Consider the following 23241-nt stretch of genomic DNA (forward strand, 5'->3'; position numbering starts at 1 on the left):
TGGAATCATCTTCAGGATGCTAGAATACACTAAATACAGCAAAAATTTTGAGTCTACAACGTTTAGTTTAGGTGTGAGAGCCAAAATGAACTTTTTATTGCTTTAAACGCGTTTTCAGCCCGATTGTGCACTTTAGGTGAAAATGTCAAAATCTTCAAAATGAGCATAAGCACAATGAAATTAATGCTGGAATCATCTTCAGGATGCTAGAATACACTAAATACAGCAAAAATTTTGAGTCTACAACGTTTAGTTTAGGTGTGAGAGCCAAAATGAACTTTTTATTGCTTTAAACGCGTTTTCAGCCCCTGATTGTACACTTAAGGTGAAAATGTCAAAATCTTCAAAATGAGCATAAGCACAATGAAATTAATGCTGGAATCATCTTCAGGATGCTAGAATACACTAAATACAGCAAAAATTTTGAGTCTACAACGTTTAGTTTAGGTGTGAGAGCCAAAATGAACTTTTTATTGCTTTAAATGCGTTTTCAGCCTGATTGTGAACTTTAGGTGAAAATGTCAAAATCTTAAAAATGAGCATAAGCACGATGAAATTAATGCTGGAATCATCTTCAGGATGCTAGAATACACTGAATACAGCAAAAATTTTGAGTCTACAACGTTTAGTTTAGGTGTGAGAGCCAAAATGAACTTTTTATTGCTTTAAACGCGTTTTCAGCCCCTGATTGTACACTTAAGGTGAAAATGTCAAAATCTTCAAAATGAGCATAAGCACAATGAAATTAATGCTGGAATCATCTTCAGGATGCTAGAATACACTAAATACAGCAAAAATTTTGAGTCTACAACGTTTAGTTTAGGTGTGAGAGCCAAAATGAACTTTTTATTGCTTTAAATGCGTTTTCAGCCTGATTGTGCACTTTAGGTGAAAATGTCAAAATCTTAAAAATGAGCATAAGCACAATGAAATTAATGCTGGAATCATCTTCAGGATGCTAGAATACACTAAATACAGCAAAAATTTTGAGTCTACAACGTTTAGTTTAGTTGTGAGAGCCAAAATGAACTTTTTATTGCTTTAAACGCGTTTTCAGCCCCTGATTGTACACTTAAGGTGAAAATGTCAAAATCTTCAAAATGAGCATAAGCACAATGAAATTAATGCTGGAATCATCTTCAGGATGCTAGAATACACTAAATACAGCAAAAATTTTGAGTCTACAACGTTTAGTTTAGGTGTGAGAGCCAAAATGAACTTTTTATTGCTTTAAATGCGTTTTCAGCCTGATTGTGCACTTTAGGTGAAAATGTCAAAATCTTAAAAATGAGCATAAGCACAATGAAATTAATGCTGGAATCATCTTCAGGATGCTAGAATACACTAAATACAGCAAAAATTTTGAGTCTACAACGTTTAGTTTAGGTGTGAGAGCCAAAATGAACTTTTTATTGCTTTAAACGCGTTTTCAGCCCCTGATTGTACACTTAAGGTGAAAATGTCAAAATCTTCAAAATGAGCATAAGCACAATTAAATTAATGCTGGAATCATCTTCAGGATGCTAGAATACACTAAATACAGCAAAAATTTTGAGTCTACAACGTTTAGTTTAGGTGTGAGAGCCAAAATGAACTTTTTATTGCTTTAAACGCGTTTTCAGCCCCTGATTGTACACTTAAGGTGAAAATGTCAAAATCTTCAAAATGAGCATAAGCACAATGAAATTAATGCTGGAATCATCTTCAGGATGCTAGAATACACTAAATACAGCAAAAATTTTGAGTCTACAACGTTTAGTTTAGGTGTGAGAGCCAAAATGAACTTTTTATTGCTTTAAATGCGTTTTCAGCCTGATTGTGCACTTTAGGTGAAAATGTCAAAATCTTAAAAATGAGCATAAGCACGATGAAATTAATGCTGGAATCATCTTCAGGATGCTAGAATACACTGAATACAGCAAAAATTTTGAGTCTACAACGTTTAGTTTAGGTGTGAGAGCCAAAATGAACTTTTTATTGCTTTAAACGCGTTTTCAGCCCCTGATTGTACACTTAAGGTGAAAATGTCAAAATCTTCAAAATGAGCATAAGCACAATGAAATTAATGCTGGAATCATCTTCAGGATGCTAGAATACACTAAATACAGCAAAAATTTTGAGTCTACAACGTTTAGTTTAGGTGTGAGAGCCAAAATGAACTTTTTATTGCTTTAAATGCGTTTTCAGCCTGATTGTGCACTTTAGGTGAAAATGTCAAAATCTTAAAAATGAGCATAAGCACAATGAAATTAATGCTGGAATCATCTTCAGGATGCTAGAATACACTAAATACAGCAAAAAAATTGAGTCTACAACGTTTAGTTTAGGTGTGAGAGCCAAAATGAACTTTTTATTGCTTTAAACGCGTTTTCAGCCCCTGATTGTACACTTAAGGTGAAAATGTCAAAATCTTCAAAATGAGCATAAGTACAATGAAATTAATGCTGGAATCATCTTCAGGATGCTAGAATACACTAAATACAGCAAAAATTTTGAGTCTACAACGTTTAGTTTAGGTGTGAGAGCCAAAATGAACTTTTTATTGCTTTAAACGCGTTTTCAGCCCCTGATTGTACACTTAAGGTGAAAATGTCAAAATCTTCAAAATGAGCATAAGCACGATGAAATTAATGCTGGAATCATCCTCAGGATGCTAGAATACACTAAATACAGCAAAAATTTTGAGTCTACAACATTTAGTATAGGTGTGAGAGCCAAAATGAACTTTTTATTGCTTTAAATGCGTTTTCAGCCTGATTGTGCACTTTAGGTGAAAATGTCAAAATCTTCAAAATGAGCATAAGCACGATGAAATTAATGCTGGAATCATCTTCAGGATGCTAGAATACACTGAATACAGCAAAAATTTTGAGTCTACAACGTTTAGTTTAGGTGTGAGAGCCAAAATGAACTTTTTATTGCTTTAAACGCGTTTTCAGCCCCTGATTGTACACTTAAGATGAAAATGTCAAAATCTTAAAAATGAGCATAAGCATAATGAAATTAATGCTGGAATCATCTTCAGGATGCTAAAATACACTAAATACAGCAAAAATTTTGAGTCTACAACGTTTAGTTTAGGTGTGAGAGCCAAAATGAACTTTTTATTGCTTTAAATGCGTTTTCAGCCTGATTGTGCACTTTAGGTGAAAATGTCAAAATCTTAAAAATGAGTATAAGCACAATGAAATTATTGCTGGAATCATCTTCAGGATGCTAGAATACACTAAATACAGCAAAAATTTTGAGTCTACAACGTTTAGTTTAGGTGTGAGAGCCAAAATGAACTTTTTATTGCTTTAAACGCGTTTTCAGCCCCTGATTGTACACTTAAGATGAAAATGTCAAAATCTTAAAAATGAGCATAAGCACAATGAAATTAATGCTGGAATCATCTTCAGGATGCTAAAATACACTAAATACAGCAAAAATTTTGAGTCTACAACGTTTAGTTTAGGTGTGAGAGCCAAAATGAACTTTTTATTGCTTTAAATGCGTTTTCAGCCTGATTGTGCACTTTAGGTGAAAATGTCAAAATCTTAAAAATGAGTATAAGCACAATGAAATTAATGCTGGAATCATCTTCAGGATGCTAGAATACACTAAATACAGCAAAAATTTTGAGTCTACAACGTTTAGTTTAGGTGTGAGAGCCAAAATGAACTTTTTATTGCTTTAAATGCGTTTTCAGCCTGATTGTGCACTTTAGGTGAAAATGTCAAAATCTTAAAAATGAGCATAAGCACAATTAAATTAATGCTGGAATCATCTTCAGGATGCTAGAATACACTAAATACAGCAAAAATTTTGAGTCTACAACGTTTAGTTTAGGTGTGAGAGCCAAAATGAACTTTTTATTGCTTTAAACGCGTTTTCAGCCCCTGATTGTACACTTAAGGTGAAAATGTCAAAATCTTCAAAATGAGCATAAGCACAATGAAATTAATGCTGGAATCATCTTCAGGATGCTAGAATACACTAAATACAGCAAAAATTTTGAGTCTACAACGTTTAGTTTAGGTGTGAGAGCCAAAATGAACTTTTTATTGCTTTAAATGCGTTTTCAGCCTGATTGTGCACTTTAGGTGAAAATGTCAAAATCTTAAAAATGAGCATAAGCACAATTAAATTAATGCTGGAATCATCTTCAGGATGCTAGAATACACTAAATACAGCAAAAATTTTGAGTCTACAACGTTTAGTTTAGGTGTGAGAGCCAAAATGAATTTTTTATTGCTTTAAATGCGTTTTCAGCCTGATTGTGCACTTTAGGTGAAAATGTCAAAATCTTCAAAATGAGCATAAGCACAATGAAATTAATGCTGGAATCATCTTCAGGATGCTAGAATACACTAAATACAGCAAAAATTTTGAGTCTACAACGTTTAGTTTAGGTGTGAGAGCCAAAATGAACTTTTTATTGCTTTAAACGCGTTTTCAGCCCCTGATTGTACACTTAAGGTGAAAATATCAAAATCTTCAAAATGAGCATAAGCACAATGAAATTAATGCTGGAATCATCTTCAGGATGCTAGAATACACTAAATACAGCAAAAATTTTGAGTCTACAACGTTTAGTTTAGGTGTGAGAGCCAAAATGAACTTTTTATTGCTTTAAATGCGTTTTCAGCCTGATTGTGCCCTTTAGGTGAAAATGTCAAAATCTTAAAAATGAGCATAAGCACAATGAAATTAATGCTGGAATCATCTTCAGGATGCTAGAATACACTAAATACAGCAAAAATTTTGAGTCTACAACGTTTAGTTTAGGTGTGAGAGCCAAAATGAACTTTTTATTGCTTTAAACGCGTTTTCAGCCCCTGATTGTACACTTAAGGTGAAAATGTCAAAATCTTCAAAATGAGCATAAGCACAATGAAATTAATGCTGGAATCATCTTCAGGATGCTAGAATACACTAAATACAGCAAAAATTTTGAGTCTACAACGTTTAGTTTAGGTGTGAGAGCCAAAATGAACTTTTCATTGCTTTAAACGCGTTTTCAGCCCCTGATTGTACACTTAAGGTGAAAATGTCAAAATCTTCAAAATGAGCATAAGCACAATGAAATTAATGCTGGAATCATCTTCAGGATGCTAGAATACACTAAATACAGCAAAATTTTTGAGTCTACAACGTTTATTTTAGGTGTGTGAGCCAAAATGAACTTTTTATTGCTTTAAATGCGTTTTCAGCCTGATTGTGCACTTTAGGTGAAAATGTCAAAATCTTCAAAATGAGCATAAGCACGATGAAATTAATGCTGGAATCATCTTCAGGATGCTAGAATACACTGAATACAGCAAAAATTTTGAGTCTACAACGTTTAGTTTAGGTGTGAGAGCCAAAATGAACTTTTTATTGCTTTAAATGCGTTTTCAGCCTGATTGTGCACTTTAGGTGAAAATGTCAAAATCTTCAAAATGAGCATAAGCACGATGAAATTAATGCTGGAATCATCTTCAGGATGCTAGAATACACTGAATACAGCAAAAATTTTGAGTCTACAACGTTTAGTTTAGGTGTGAGAGCCAAATTGAACTTTTTATTGCTTTAAATGCGTTTTCAGCCTGATTGTGCACTTTAGGTGAAAATGACAAAATCTTAAAAATGAGCATAAGCACAATGAAATTAATGCTGGAATCATCTTCAGGATGCTAGAATACACTAAATACAGCAAAAATTTTGAGTCTACAACGTTTAGTTTAGGTGTGAGAGCCAAAATGAACTTTTTATTGCTTTAAACGCGTTTTCAGCCCCTGATTGTACACTTAAGGTGAAAATGTCAAAATCTTCAAAATGAGCATAAGCACGATGAAATTAATGCTGGAATCATCCTCAGGATGCTAGAATACACTAAATACAGCAAAAATTTTGAGTCTACAACATTTAGTATAGGTGTGAGAGCCAAAATGAACTTTTTATTGCTTTAAATGCGTTTTCAGCCTGATTGTGCACTTAAGGTGAAAATGTCAAAATCTTCAAAATGAGCATAAGCACGATGAAATTAATGCTGGAATCATCTTCAGGATGCTAGAATACACTGAATACAGCAAAAATTTTGAGTCTACAACGTTTAGTTTAGGTGTGAGAGCCAAAATGAACTTTTTATTGCTTTAAACGCGTTTTCAGCCCCTGATTGTACACTTAAGATGAAAATGTCAAAATCTTAAAAATGAGCATAGGCACAATGAAATTAATGCTGGAATCATCTTCAGGATGCTAAAATACACTAAATACAGCAAAAATTTTGAGTCTACAACGTTTAGTTTAGGTGTGAGAGCCAAAATGAACTTTTTATTGCTTTAAATGCGTTTTCAGCCTGATTGTGCACTTTAGGTGAAAATGTCAAAATCTTAAAAATGAGTATAAGCACAATGAAATTAATGCTGGAATCATCTTCAGGATGCTAGAATACACTAAATACAGCAAAAATTTTGAGTCTACAACGTTTAGTTTAGGTGTGACAGCCAAAATGAACTTTTTATTGCTTTAAACGCGTTTTCAGCCCCTGATTGTACACTTAAGGTGAAAATGTCAAAATCTTCAAAATGAGCATAAGCACAATGAAATTAATGCTGGAATCATCTTCAGGATGCTAGAATACACTAAATACAGCAAAAATTTTGAGTCTACAACGTTTAGTTTAGGTGTGAGAGCCAAAATGAACTTTTTATTGCTTTAAATGCGTTTTCAGCCCCTGATTGTACACTTAAGGTGAAAATGTCAAAATCTTCAAAATGAGCATAAGCACAATGAAATTAATGCTGGAATCATCTTCAGGATGCTAGAATACACTAAATACAGCAAAAATTTTGAGTCTACAACGTTTAGTTTAGGTGTGAGAGCCAAAATGAACTTTTTATTGCTTTAAACGCGTTTTCAGCCCCTGATTGTACACTTAAGGTGAAAATGTCAAAATCTTCAAAATGAGCATAAGCACAATGAAATTAATGCTGGAATCATCTTCAGGATGCTAGAATACACTAAATACAGCAAAAATTTTGAGTCTACAACGTTTAGTTTAGGTGTGAGAGCCAAAATGAACTTTTTATTGCTTTAAATGCGTTTTCAGCCTGATTGTGCACTTTAGGTGAAAATGTCAAAATCTTAAAAATGAGCATAAGCACAATTAAATTAATGCTGGAATCATCTTCAGGATGCTAGAATACACTAAATACAGCAAAAATTTTGAGTCTACAACGTTTAGTTTAGGTGTGAGAGCCAAAATGAACTTTTTATTGCTTTAAACGCGTTTTCAGCCCCTGATTGTACACTTAAGGTGAAAATGTCAAAATCTTCAAAATGAGCATAAGCACAATGAAATTAATGCTGGAATCATCTTCAGGATGCTAGAATACACTAAATACAGCAAAAATTTTGAGTCTACAACGTTTAGTTTAGGTGTGAGAGCCAAAATGAACTTTTTATTGCTTTAAATGCGTTTTCAGCCTGATTGTGCACTTTAGGTGAAAATGTCAAAATCTTAAAAATGAGCATAAGCACAATTAAATTAATGCTGGAATCATCTTCAGGATGCTAGAATACACTAAATACAGCAAAAATTTTGAGTCTACAACGTTTAGTTTAGGTGTGAGAGCCAAAATGAATTTTTTATTGCTTTAAATGCGTTTTCAGCCTGATTGTGCACTTTAGGTGAAAATGTCAAAATCTTAAAAATGAGCATAAGCACAATGAAATTAATGCTGGAATCATCTTCAGGATGCTAGAATACACTAAATACAGCAAAAATTTTGAGTCTACAACGTTTAGTTTAGGTGTGAGAGCCAAAATGAACTTTTTATTGCTTTAAACGCGTTTTCAGCCCCTGATTGTACACTTAAGGTGAAAATATCAAAATCTTCAAAATGAGCATAAGCACAATGAAATTAATGCTGGAATCATCTTCAGGATGCTAGAATACACTAAATACAGCAAAAATTTTGAGTCTACAACGTTTAGTTTAGGTGTGAGAGCCAAAATGAACTTTTTATTGCTTTAAATGCGTTTTCAGCCTGATTGTGCACTTTAGGTGAAAATGTCAAAATCTTAAAAATGAGCATAAGCACAATGAAATTAATGCTGGAATCATCTTCAGGATGCTAGAATACACTAAATACAGCAAAAATTTTGAGTCTACAACGTTTAGTTTAGGTGTGAGAGCCAAAATGAACTTTTTATTGCTTTAAACGCGTTTTCAGCCCCTGATTGTACACTTAAGGTGAAAATGTCAAAATCTTCAAAATGAGCATAAGCACAATGAAATTAATGCTGGAATCATCTTCAGGATGCTAGAATACACTAAATACAGCAAAAATTTTGAGTCTACAACGTTTAGTTTAGGTGTGAGAGCCAAAATGAACTTTTTATTGCTTTAAACGCGTTTTCAGCCCCTGATTGTACACTTAAGGTGAAAATGTCAAAATCTTCAAAATGAGCATAAGCACAATGAAATTAATGCTGGAATCATCTTCAGGATGCTAGAATACACTAAATACAGCAAAAATTTTGAGTCTACAACGTTTAGTTTAGGTGTGAGAGCCAAAATGAACTTTTTATTGCTTTAAATGCGTTTTCAGCCCCTGATTGTACACTTAAGGTGAAAATGTCAAAATCTTCAAAATGAGCATAAGCACAATGAAATTAATGCTGGAATCATCTTCAGGATGCTAGAATACACTAAATACAGCAAAAATTTTGAGTCTACAACGTTTAGTTTAGGTGTGAGAGCCAAAATGAACTTTTTATTGCTTTAAACGCGTTTTCAGCCCCTGATTGTACACTTAAGGTGAAAATGTCAAAATCTTCAAAATGAGCATAAGCACAATGAAATTAATGCTGGAATCATCTTCAGGATGCTAGAATACACTAAATACAGCAAAAATTTTGAGTCTACAACGTTTAGTTTAGGTGTGAGAGCCAAAATGAACTTTTTATTGCTTTAAATGCGTTTTCAGCCTGATTGTGCACTTTAGGTGAAAATGTCAAAATCTTAAAAATGAGCATAAGCACAATTAAATTAATGCTGGAATCATCTTCAGGATGCTAGAATACACTAAATACAGCAAAAATTTTGAGTCTACAACGTTTAGTTTAGGTGTGAGAGCCAAAATGAACTTTTTATTGCTTTAAACGCGTTTTCAGCCCCTGATTGTACACTTAAGGTGAAAATGTCAAAATCTTCAAAATGAGCATAAGCACAATGAAATTAATGCTGGAATCATCTTCAGGATGCTAGAATACACTAAATACAGCAAAAATTTTGAGTCTACAACGTTTAGTTTAGGTGTGAGAGCCAAAATGAACTTTTTATTGCTTTAAACGCGTTTTCAGCCCCTGATTGTACACTTAAGGTGAAAATGTCAAAATCTTCAAAATGAGCATAAGCACAATGAAATTAATGCTGGAATCATCTTCAGGATGCTAGAATACACTAAATACAGCAAAAATTTTGAGTCTACAACGTTTAGTTTAGGTGTGAGAGCCAAAATGAACTTTTTATTGCTTTAAATGCGTTTTCAGCCTGATTGTGCACTTTAGGTGAAAATGTCAAAATCTTAAAAATGAGCATAAGCACAATTAAATTAATGCTGGAATCATCTTCAGGATGCTAGAATACACTAAATACAGCAAAAATTTTGAGTCTACAACGTTTAGTTTAGGTGTGAGAGCCAAAATGAACTTTTTATTGCTTTAAACGCGTTTTCAGCCCCTGATTGTACACTTAAGGTGAAAATGTCAAAATCTTCAAAATGAGCATAAGCACAATGAAATTAATGCTGGAATCATCTTCAGGATGCTAGAATACACTAAATACAGCAAAAATTTTGAGTCTACAACGTTTAGTTTAGGTGTGAGAGCCAAAATGAACTTTTTATTGCTTTAAATGCGTTTTCAGCCTGATTGTGCACTTTAGGTGAAAATGTCAAAATCTTAAAAATGAGCATAAGCACAATTAAATTAATGCTGGAATCATCTTCAGGATGCTAGAATACACTAAATACAGCAAAAATTTTGAGTCTACAACGTTTAGTTTAGGTGTGAGAGCCAAAATGAATTTTTTATTGCTTTAAATGCGTTTTCAGCCTGATTGTGCACTTTAGGTGAAAATGTCAAAATCTTAAAAATGAGCATAAGCACAATGAAATTAATGCTGGAATCATCTTCAGTATGCTAGAATACACTAAATACAGCAAAAATTTTGAGTCTACAACGTTTAGTTTAGGTGTGAGAGCCAAAATGAACTTTTTATTGCTTTAAACGCGTTTTCAGCCCCTGATTGTACACTTAAGGTGAAAATATCAAAATCTTCAAAATGAGCATAAGCACAATGAAATTAATGCTGGAATCATCTTCAGGATGCTAGAATACACTAAATACAGCAAAAATTTTGAGTCTACAACGTTTAGTTTAGGTGTGAGAGCCAAAATGAACTTTTTATTGCTTTAAATGCGTTTTCAGCCTGATTGTGCACTTTAGGTGAAAATGTCAAAATCTTAAAAATGAGCATAAGCACAATGAAATTAATGCTGGAATCATCTTCAGGATGCTAGAATACACTAAATACAGCAAAAATTTTGAGTCTACAACGTTTAGTTTAGGTGTGAGAGCCAAAATGAACTTTTTATTGCTTTAAACGCGTTTTCAGCCCCTGATTGTACACTTAAGGTGAAAATGTCAAAATCTTCAAAATGAGCATAAGCACAATGAAATTAATGCTGGAATCATCTTCAGGATGCTAGAATACACTAAATACAGCAAAAATTTTGAGTCTACAACGTTTAGTTTAGGTGTGAGAGCCAAAATGAACTTTTTATTGCTTTAAACGCGTTTTCAGCCCCTGATTGTACACTTAAGGTGAAAATGTCAAAATCTTCAAAATGAGCATAAGCACAATGAAATTAATGCTGGAATCATCTTCAGGATGCTAGAATACACTAAATACAGCAAAAATTTTGAGTCTACAACGTTTAGTTTAGGTGTGAGAGCCAAAATGAACTTTTTATTGCTTTAAATGCGTTTTCAGCCTGATTGTGCACTTTAGGTGAAAATGTCAAAATCTTAAAAATGAGCATAAGCACAATTAAATTAATGCTGGAATCATCTTCAGGATGCTAGAATACACTAAATACAGCAAAAATTTTGAGTCTACAACGTTTAGTTTAGGTGTGAGAGCCAAAATGAACTTTTTATTGCTTTAAACGCGTTTTCAGCCCCTGATTGTACACTTAAGGTGAAAATGTCAAAATCTTCAAAATGAGCATAAGCACAATGAAATTAATGCTGGAATCATCTTCAGGATGCTAGAATACACTAAATACAGCAAAAATTTTGAGTCTACAACGTTTAGTTTAGGTGTGAGAGCCAAAATGAACTTTTTATTGCTTTAAACGCGTTTTCAGCCCCTGATTGTACACTTAAGGTGAAAATGTCAAAATCTTCAAAATGAGCATAAGCACAATGAAATTAATGCTGGAATCATCTTCAGGATGCTAGAATACACTAAATACAGCAAAAATTTTGAGTCTACAAAGTTTATTTTAGGTGTGTGAGCCAAAATGAACTTTTTATTGCTTTAAATGCGTTTTCAGCCTGATTGTGCACTTTAGGTGAAAATGTCAAAATCTTAAAAATGAGCATAAGCACAATTAAATTAATGCTGGAATCATCTTCAGGATGCTAGAATACACTAAATACAGCAAAAATTTTGAGTCTACAACGTTTAGTTTAGGTGTGAGAGCCAAAATGAACTTTTTATTGCTTTAAATGCGTTTTCAGCCTGATTGTGCACTTTAGGTGAAAATGTCAAAATCTTAAAAATGAGCATAAGCACGATGAAATTAATGCTGGAATCATCTTCAGGATGCTAGAATACACTGAATACAGCAAAAATTTTGAGTCTACAACGTTTAGTTTAGGTGTGAGAGCCAAAATGAACGTTTTATTGCTTTAAACGCGTTTTCAGCCCCTGATTGTACACTTAAGGTGAAAATGTCAAAATCTTCAAAATGAGCATAAGCACAATGAAATTAATGCTGGAATCATCTTCAGGATGCTAGAATACACTAAATACAGCAAAAATTTTGAGTCTACAAAGTTTATTTTAGGTGTGTGAGCCAAAATGAACTTTTTATTGCTTTAAATGCGTTTTCAGCCTGATTGTGCACTTTAGGTGAAAATGTCAAAATCTTAAAAATGAGCATAAGCACAATTAAATTAATGCTGGAATCATCTTCAGGATGCTAGAATACACTAAATACAGCAAAAATTTTGAGTCTACAACGTTTAGTTTAGGTGTGAGAGCCAAAATGAACTTTTTATTGCTTTAAATGCGTTTTCAGCCTGATTGTGCACTTTAGGTGAAAATGTCAAAATCTTAAAAATGAGCATAAGCACGATGAAATTAATGCTGGAATCATCTTCAGGATGCTAGAATACACTGAATACAGCAAAAATTTTGAGTCTACAACGTTTAGTTTAGGTGTGAGAGCCAAAATGAACGTTTTATTGCTTTAAACGCGTTTTCAGCCCCTGATTGTACACTTAAGGTGAAAATGTCAAAATCTTCAAAATGAGCATAAGCACAATGAAATTAATGCTGGAATCATCTTCAGGATGCTAGAATACACTAAATACAGCAAAAATTTTGAGTCTACAACGTTTAGTTTATTAGGTGTGAGAGCCAAAATGAACTTTTTATTGCTTTAAATGCGTTTTCAGCCTGATTGTGCACTTTAGGTGAAAATGTCAAAATCTTAAAAATGAGCATAAGCACAATTAAATTAATGCTGGAATCATCTTCAGCATGCTAGAATACACTCAATACAGCAAAAATTTTGAGTCTACAACGTTTAGTTTAGGTGTGAGAGCCAAAATGAACTTTTTATTGCTTTAAATGCGTTTTCAGCCTGATTGTGCACTTTAGGTGAAAATGTCAAAATCTTAAAAATGAGCATAAGCACAATTAAATTAATGCTGGAATCATCTTCAGGATGCTAGAATACACTAAATACAGCAAAAATTTTGAGTCTACAACGTTTAGTTTAGGTGTGAGAGCCAAAATGAACTTTTTATTGCTTTAAACGCGTTTTCAGCCCCTGATTGTACACTTAAGGTGAAAATGTCAAAATCTTCAAAATGAGCATAAGCACAATGAAATTAATGCTGGAATCATCTTCAGGATGCTAGAATACACTAAATACAGCAAAAATTTTGAGTCTACAACGTTTAGTTTAGGTGTGAGAGCCAAAATGAACTTTTTATTGCTTTAAATGCGTTTTCAGCCTGATTGTGCACTTTAGGTGAAAATGTCAAAATCTTAAAAATGAGCATAAGCACAATTAAATTAATGCTGGAGTCATCTTCAGGATGCTAGAATACACTAAATACAGCAAAAATTTTGAGTCTACAACGTTTAGTTTAGGTGTGAGAGCCAAAATGAACTTTTTATTGCTTTAAACGCGTTTTCAGCCCCTGATTGTACACTTAAGGTGAAAATGTCAAAATCTTCAAAATGAGCATAAGCACGATGAAATTAATGCTGGAATCATCTTCAGGATGCTAGAATACACTAAATACAGCAACAATTTTGAGTCTACAACGTTTAGTTTAGGTGTGAGAGCCAAAATGAACTTTTTATTGCTTTAAATGCGTTTTCAGCCTGATTGTGCACTTTAGGTGAAAATGTCAAAATCTTAAAAATGAGCATAAGCACAATGAAATTAATGCTGGAATCATCTTCAGGATGCTAGAATACACTAAATACAGCAAAAATTTTGAGTCTACAACGTTTAGTTTAGGTGTGAGAGCCAAAATGAACTTTTTATTGCTTTAAACGCGTTTTCAGCCCCTGATTGTACACTTAAGGTGAAAATGTCAAAATCTTCAAAATGAGCATAAGCACAATGAAATTAATGCTGGAATCATCTTCAGGATGCTAGAATACACTAAATACAGCAAAAATTTTGAGTCTACAACGTTTAGTTTAGGTGTGAGAGCCAAAATGAACTTTTTATTGCTTTAAACGCGTTTTCATCCCCTGATTGTACACTTAAGGTGAAAATGTCAAAATCTTCAAAATGAGCATAAGCACAATGAAATTAATGCTGGAATCATCTTCAGGATGCTAGAATACACTAAATACAGCAAAAATTTTGAGTCTACAACGTTTAGTTTAGGTGTGAGAGCCAAAATGAACTTTTTATTGCTTTAAATGCGTTTTCAGCCTGATTGTGCACTTTAGGTGAAAATGTCAAAATCTTAAAAATGAGCATAAGCACAATTAAATTAATGCTGGAATCATTTTCAGGATGCTAGAATACACTAAATACAGCAAAAATTTTGAGTCTACAACGTTTAGTTTAGGTGTGAGAGCCAAAATGAACTTTTTATTGCTTTAAACGCGTTTTCAGCCCCTGATTGTACACTTAAGGTGAAAATGTCAAAATCTTCAAAATGAGCATAAGCACAATGAAATTAATGCTGGAATCATCTTCAGGATGCTAGAATACACTAAATACAGCAAAAATTTTGAGTCTACAACGTTTATTTTAGGTGTGTGAGCCAAAATGAACTTTTTATTGCTTTAAATGCGTTTTCAGCCTGATTGTGCACTTTAGGTGAAAATGTCAAAATCTTCAAAATGAGCATAAGCACGATGAAATTAATGCTGGAATCATCTTCAGGATGCTAGAATACACTGAATACAGCAAAAATTTTGAGTCTACAACGTTTAGTTTAGGTGTGAGAGCCAAAATGAACTTTTTATTGCTTTAAATGCGTTTTCAGCCTGATTGTGCACTTTAGGTGAAAATGTCAAAATCTTAAAAATGAGCATAAGCACAATTAAATTAATGCTGGAATCATTTTCAGGATGCTAGAATACACTAAATACAGCAAAAATTTTGAGTCTACAACGTTTAGTTTAGGTGTGAGAGCCAAAATGAACTTTTTATTGCTTTAAACGCGTTTTCAGCCCCTGATTGTACACTTAAGGTGAAAATGTCAAAATCTTCAAAATGAGCATAAGCACAATGAAATTAATGCTGGAATCATCTTCAGGATGCTAGAATACACTAAATACAGCAAAAATTTTGAGTCTACAACGTTTATTTTAGGTGTGTGAGCCAAAATGAACTTTTTATTGCTTTAAATGCGTTTTCAGCCTGATTGTGCACTTTAGGTGAAAATGTCAAAATCTTCAAAATGAGCATAAGCACGATGAAATTAATGCTGGAATCATCTTCAGGATGCTAGAATACACTGAATACAGCAAAAATTTTGAGTCTACAACGTTTAGTTTAGGTGTGAGAGCCAAAATGAACTTTTTATTGCTTTAAACGCGTTTTCAGCCCCTGATTGTACACTTAAGGTGAAAATGTCCAAATCTTCAAAATGAGCATAAGCACAAAGAAATTAATGCTGGAATCATCTTCAGGATGCTAGAATACACTAAATACAGCAAAAAATTTGAGTCTACAACGTTTAGTTTAGGTGTGAGAGCCAAAATGAACTTTTTATTGCTTTAAATGCGTTTTCAGCCTGATTGTGCACTTTAGGTGAAAATGTCAAAATCTTAAAAATGAGCATAAGCACAATGAAATTAATGCTGGAATCATCTTCAGGATGCTAGAATACACTAAATACAGCAAAAATTTTGAGTCTACAACGTTTAGTTTAGGTGTGAGAGCCAAAATGAACTTTTTATTGCTTTAAACGCGTTTTCAGCCCCTGATTGTACACTTAAGGTGAAAATGTCAAAATCTTCAAAATGAGCATAAGCACAATGAAATTAATGCTGGAATCATCTTCAGGATGCTAGAATACACTAAATACAGCAAAAATTTTGAGTCTACAACGTTTAGTTTAGGTGTGAGAGCCAAAATGAACTTTTTATTGCTTTAAACGCGTTTTCATCCCCTGATTGTACACTTAAGGTGAAAATGTCAAAATCTTCAAAATGAGCATAAGCACAATGAAATTAATGCTGGAATCATCTTCAGGATGCTAGAATACACTAAATACAGCAAAAATTTTGAGTCTACAACGTTTAGTTTAGGTGTGAGAGCCAAAATGAACTTTTTATTGCTTTAAATGCGTTTTCAGCCTGATTGTGCACTTTAGGTGAAAATGTCAAAATCTTAAAAATGAGCATAAGCACAATTAAATTAATGCTGGAATCATTTTCAGGATGCTAGAATACACTAAATACAGCAAAAATTTTGAGTCTACAACGTTTAGTTTAGGTGTGAGAGCCAAAATGAACTTTTTATTGCTTTAAACGCGTTTTCAGCCCCTGATTGTACACTTAAGGTGAAAATGTCAAAATCTTCAAAATGAGCATAAGCACAATGAAATTAATGCTGGAATCATCTTCAGGATGCTAGAATACACTAAATACAGCAAAAATTTTGAGTCTACAACGTTTATTTTAGGTGTGTGAGCCAAAATGAACTTTTTATTGCTTTAAATGCGTTTTCAGCCTGATTGTGCACTTTAGGTGAAAATGTCAAAATCTTCAAAATGAGCATAAGCACGATGAAATTAATGCTGGAATCATCTTCAGGATGCTAGAATACACTGAATACAGCAAAAATTTTGAGTCTACAACGTTTAGTTTAGGTGTGAGAGCCAAAATGAACTTTTTATTGCTTTAAACGCGTTTTCAGCCCCTGATTGTACACTTAAGGTGAAAATGTCCAAATCTTCAAAATGAGCATAAGCACAAAGAAATTAATGCTGGAATCATCTTCAGGATGCTAGAATACACTAAATACAGCAAAAAATTTGAGTCTACAACGTTTAGTTTAGGTGTGAGAGCCAAAATGAACTTTTTATTGCTTTAAATGCGTTTTCAGCCTGATTGTGCACTTTAGGTGAAAATGTCAAAATCTTAAAAATGAGCATAAGCACAATTAAATTAATGCTGGAATCATCTTCAGGATGCTAGAATACACTAAATACAGCAAAAATTTTGAGTCTACAACGTTTAGTTTAGGTGTGAGAGCCAAAATGAACTTTTTATTGCTTTAAACGCGTTTTCAGCCCCTGATTGTACACTTAAGGTGAAAATGTCAAAATCTTCAAAATGAGCATAAGCACAATGAAATTAATGCTGGAATCATCTTCAGGATGCTAGAATACACTAAATACAGCAAAAATTTTGAGTCTACAACGTTTAGTTTAGGTGTGAGAGCCAAAATGAACTTTTTATTGCTTTAAATGCGTTTTCAGCCTGATTGTGCACTTTAGGTGAAAATGTCAAAATCTTAAAAATGAGCATAAGCACAATGAAATTAATGCTGGAATCATCTTCACGATGCTAGAATACACTAAATACAGCAAAAAATTTGAGTCTACAACGTTTAGTTTAGGTGTGAGAGCCAAAATGAACTTTTTATTACTTTAAACGCGTTTTCAGACCCTGATTGTACACTTAAGGTGAAAATGTCAAAATCTTCAAAATGAGCATAAGCACAATGAAATTAATGCTGGAATCATCTTCAGGATGCTAGAATACACTAAATACAGCAAAAATTTTGAGTCTACAACGTTTAGTTTAGGTGTGAGAGCCAAAATGAACTTTTTATTGCTTTAAATGCGTTTTCAGCCTGATTGTGCACTTTAGGTGAAAATGTCAAAATCTTAAAAATGAGCATAAGCACGATGAAATTAATGCTGGAATCATCTTCAGGATGCTAGAATACACTGAATACAGCAAAAATTTTGAGTCTACAACGTTTAGTTTAGGTGTGAGAGCCAAAATGAACTTTTTATTGCTTTAAACGCGTTTTCAGCCCCTGATTGTACACTTAAGGTGAAAATGTCAAAATCTTCAAAATGAGCATAAGCACAATGAAATTAATGCTGGAATCATCTTCAGGATGCTAGAATACACTAAATACAGCAAAAATTTTGAGTCTACAACGTTTAGTTTAGGTGTGAGAGCCAAAATGAACTTTTTATTGCTTTAAATGCGTTTTCAGCCTGATTGTGCACTTTAGGTGAAAATGTCAAAATCTTAAAAATGAGCATAAGCACAATGAAATTAATGCTGGAATCATCTTCAGGATGCTAGAATACACTAAATACAGCAAAAATGTTGAGTCTACAACGTTTAGTTTAGGTGTGAGAGCCAAAATGAACTTTTTATTGCTTTAAACGCGTTTTCAGCCCCTGATTGTACACTTAAGGTGAAAATGTCAAAATCTTCAAAATGAGCATAAGCACAATGAAATTAATGCTGGAATCATCTTCAGGATGCTAGAATACACTAAATACAGCAAAAATTTTGAGTCTACAACGTTTAGTTTAGGTGTGAGAGCCAAAATGAACTTTTTATTGCTTTAAATGCGTTTTCAGCCTGATTGTGCACTTTAGGTGAAAATGTCAAAATCTTAAAAATGAGCATAAGCACAATGAAATTAATGCTGGAATCATCTTCAGGATGCTAGAATACACTAAATACAGCAAAAATTTTGAGTCTACAACGTGTAGTTTAGGTGTGAGAGCCAAAATGAACTTTTTATTGCTTTAAATGCGTTTTCAGCCCCTGATTGTACACTTAAGGTGAAAATGTCAAAATCTTCAAAATGAGCATAAGCACAATGAAATTAATGCTGGAATCATCTTCAGGATGCTAGAATACACTAAATACAGCAAAAATTTTGAGTCTACAACGTTTAGTTTAGGTGTGAGAGCCAAAATGAACTTTTTATTGCTTTAAATGCGTTTTCAGCCTGATTGTGCACTTTAGGTGAAAATGTCAAAATCTTCAAAATGAGCATAAGCACAATGAAATTAATGCTGGAATCATCTTCAGGATGCTAGAATACACTAAATACAGCAAAAATTTTGAGTCTACAACGTTTAGTTTAGGTGTGAGAGCCAAAATGAACTTTTTATTGCTTTAAACGCGTTTTCAGCCCGATTGTGCACTTTAGGTGAAAATGTCAAAATCTTCAAAATGAGCATAAGCACAATGAAATTAATGCTGGAATCATCTTCAGGATGCTAGAATACACTAAATACAGCAAAAATTTTGAGTCTACAACGTTTAGTTTAGGTGTGAGAGCCAAAATGAACTTTTTATTGCTTTAAACGCGTTTTCAGCCCCTGATTGTACACTTAAGGTGAAAATGTCAAAATCTTCAAAATGAGCATAAGCACAATGAAATTAATGCTGGAATCATCTTCAGGATGCTAGAATACACTAAATACAGCAAAAATTTTGAGTCTACAACGTTTAGTTTAGGTGTGAGAGCCAAAATGAACTTTTTATTGCTTTAAATGCGTTTTCAGCCTGATTGTGAACTTTAGGTGAAAATGTCAAAATCTTAAAAATGAGCATAAGCACGATGAAATTAATGCTGGAATCATCTTCAGGATGCTAGAATACACTGAATACAGCAAAAATTTTGAGTCTACAACGTTTAGTTTAGGTGTGAGAGCCAAAATGAACTTTTTATTGCTTTAAACGCGTTTTCAGCCCCTGATTGTACACTTAAGGTGAAAATGTCAAAATCTTCAAAATGAGCATAAGCACAATGAAATTAATGCTGGAATCATCTTCAGGATGCTAGAATACACTAAATACAGCAAAAATTTTGAGTCTACAACGTTTAGTTTAGGTGTGAGAGCCAAAATGAACTTTTTATTGCTTTAAATGCGTTTTCAGCCTGATTGTGCACTTTAGGTGAAAATGTCAAAATCTTAAAAATGAGCATAAGCACAATGAAATTAATGCTGGAATCATCTTCAGGATGCTAGAATACACTAAATACAGCAAAAATTTTGAGTCTACAACGTTTAGTTTAGTTGTGAGAGCCAAAATGAACTTTTTATTGCTTTAAACGCGTTTTCAGCCCCTGATTGTACACTTAAGGTGAAAATGTCAAAATCTTCAAAATGAGCATAAGCACAATGAAATTAATGCTGGAATCATCTTCAGGATGCTAGAATACACTAAATACAGCAAAAATTTTGAGTCTACAACGTTTAGTTTAGGTGTGAGAGCCAAAATGAACTTTTTATTGCTTTAAATGCGTTTTCAGCCTGATTGTGCACTTTAGGTGAAAATGTCAAAATCTTAAAAATGAGCATAAGCACAATGAAATTAATGCTGGAATCATCTTCAGGATGCTAGAATACACTAAATACAGCAAAAATTTTGAGTCTACAACGTTTAGTTTAGGTGTGAGAGCCAAAATGAACTTTTTATTGCTTTAAACGCGTTTTCAGCCCCTGATTGTACACTTAAGGTGAAAATGTCAAAATCTTCAAAATGAGCATAAGCACAATTAAATTAATGCTGGAATCATCTTCAGGATGCTAGAATACACTAAATACAGCAAAAATTTTGAGTCTACAACGTTTAGTTTAGGTGTGAGAGCCAAAATGAACTTTTTATTGCTTTAAATGCGTTTTCAGCCTGATTGTGCACTTTAGGTGAAAATGTCAAAATCTTCAAAATGAGCATAAGCACAATGAAATTAATGCTGGAATCATCTTCAGGATGCTAGAATACACTAAATACAGCAAAAATTTTGAGTCTACAACGTTTAGTTTAGGTGTGAGAGCCAAAATGAACTTTTTATTGCTTTAAACGCGTTTTCAGCCCCTGATTGTACACTTAAGGTGAAAATGTCAAAATCTTCAAAATGAGCATAAGCACAATGAAATTAATGCTGGAATCATCTTCAGGATGCTAGAATACACTAAATACAGCAAAAATTTTGAGTCTACAACGTTTAGTTTAGGTGTGAGAGCCAAAATGAACTTTTTATTGCTTTAAATGCGTTTTCAGCCTGATTGTGCACTTTAGGTGAAAATGTCAAAATCTTAAAAATGAGCATAAGCACGATGAAATTAATGCTGGAATCATCTTCAGGATGCTAGAATACACTGAATACAGCAAAAATTTTGAGTCTACAACGTTTAGTTTAGGTGTGAGAGCCAAAATGAACTTTTTATTGCTTTAAACGCGTTTTCAGCCCCTGATTGTACACTTAAGGTGAAAATGTCAAAATCTTCAAAATGAGCATAAGCACAATGAAATTAATGCTGGAATCATCTTCAGGATGCTAGAATACACTAAATACAGCAAAAATTTTGAGTCTACAACGTTTAGTTTAGGTGTGAGAGCCAAAATGAACTTTTTATTGCTTTAAATGCGTTTTCAGCCTGATTGTGCACTTTAGGTGAAAATGTCAAAATCTTAAAAATGAGCATAAGCACAATGAAATTAATGCTGGAATCATCTTCAGGATGCTAGAATACACTAAATACAGCAAAAAAATTGAGTCTACAACGTTTAGTTTAGGTGTGAGAGCCAAAATGAACTTTTTATTGCTTTAAACGCGTTTTCAGCCCCTGATTGTACACTTAAGGTGAAAATGTCAAAATCTTCAAAATGAGCATAAGTACAATGAAATTAATGCTGGAATCATCTTCAGGATGCTAGAATACACTAAATACAGCAAAAATTTTGAGTCTACAACGTTTAGTTTAGGTGTGAGAGCCAAAATGAACTTTTTATTGCTTTAAACGCGTTTTCAGCCCCTGATTGTACACTTAAGGTGAAAATGTCAAAATCTTCAAAATGAGCATAAGCACGATGAAATTAATGCTGGAATCATCCTCAGGATGCTAGAATACACTAAATACAGCAAAAATTTTGAGTCTACAACATTTAGTATAGGTGTGAGAGCCAAAATGAACTTTTTATTGCTTTAAATGCGTTTTCAGCCTGATTGTGCACTTTAGGTGAAAATGTCAAAATCTTCAAAATGAGCATAAGCACGATGAAATTAATGCTGGAATCATCTTCAGGATGCTAGAATACACTGAATACAGCAAAAATTTTGAGTCTACAACGTTTAGTTTAGGTGTGAGAGCCAAAATGAACTTTTTATTGCTTTAAACGCGTTTTCAGCCCCTGATTGTACACTTAAGATGAAAATGTCAAAATCTTAAAAATGAGCATAAGCATAATGAAATTAATGCTGGAATCATCTTCAGGATGCTAAAATACACTAAATACAGCAAAAATTTTGAGTCTACAACGTTTAGTTTAGGTGTGAGAGCCAAAATGAACTTTTTATTGCTTTAAATGCGTTTTCAGCCTGATTGTGCACTTTAGGTGAAAATGTCAAAATCTTAAAAATGAGTATAAGCACAATGAAATTATTGCTGGAATCATCTTCAGGATGCTAGAATACACTAAATACAGCAAAAATTTTGAGTCTACAACGTTTAGTTTAGGTGTGAGAGCCAAAATGAACTTTTTATTGCTTTAAACGCGTTTTCAGCCCCTGATTGTACACTTAAGGTGAAAATGTCAAAATCTTCAAAATGAGCATAAGCACAATGAAATTAATGCTGGAATCATCTTCAGGATGCTAGAATACACTAAATACAGCAAAAATTTTGAGTCTACAACGTTTAGTTTAGGTGTGAGAGCCAAAATGAACTTTTTATTGCTTTAAATGCGTTTTCAGCCTGATTGTGCACTTTAGGTGAAAATGTCAAAATCTTAAAAATGAGCATAAGCACAATTAAATTAATGCTGGAATCATCTTCAGGATGCTAGAATACACTAAATACAGCAAAAATTTTGAGTCTACAATGTTTAGTTTAGGTGTGAGAGCCAAAATGAACTTTTTATTGCTTTAAACGCGTTTTCAGCCCCTGATTGTACACTTAAGGTGAAAATGTCAAAATCTTCAAAATGAGCATAAGCACAATGAAATTAATGCTGGAATCATCTTCAGGATGCTAGAATACACTAAATACAGCAAAAATTTTGAGTCTACAACGTTTATTTTAGGTGTGTGAGCCAAAATGAACTTTTTATTGCTTTAAATGCGTTTTCAGCCTGATTGTGCACTTTAGGTGAAAATGTCAAAATCTTCAAAATGAGCATAAGCACGATGAAATTAATGCTGGAATCATCTTCAGGATGCTAGAATACACTGAATACAGCAAAAATTTTGAGTCTACAACGTTTAGTTTAGGTGTGAGAGCCAAAATGAACTTTTTATTGCTTTAAACTCGTTTTCAGCCCCTGATTGTAAACTTAAGATGAAAATGTCAAAATCTTAAAAATGAGCATAAGCACAATGAAATTAATGCTGGAATCATCTTCAGGATGCTAAAATACACCAAATACAGCAAAAATTTTGAGTCTACAACGTTTAGTTTAGGTGTGAGAGCCAAAATGAACTTTTTATTGCTTTAAATGCG

This window comes from Vanacampus margaritifer, chromosome 8, assembly GCF_051991255.1.
Source record: "Vanacampus margaritifer isolate UIUO_Vmar chromosome 8, RoL_Vmar_1.0, whole genome shotgun sequence".
NCBI lineage: Eukaryota > Metazoa > Chordata > Actinopteri > Syngnathiformes > Syngnathidae > Vanacampus > Vanacampus margaritifer.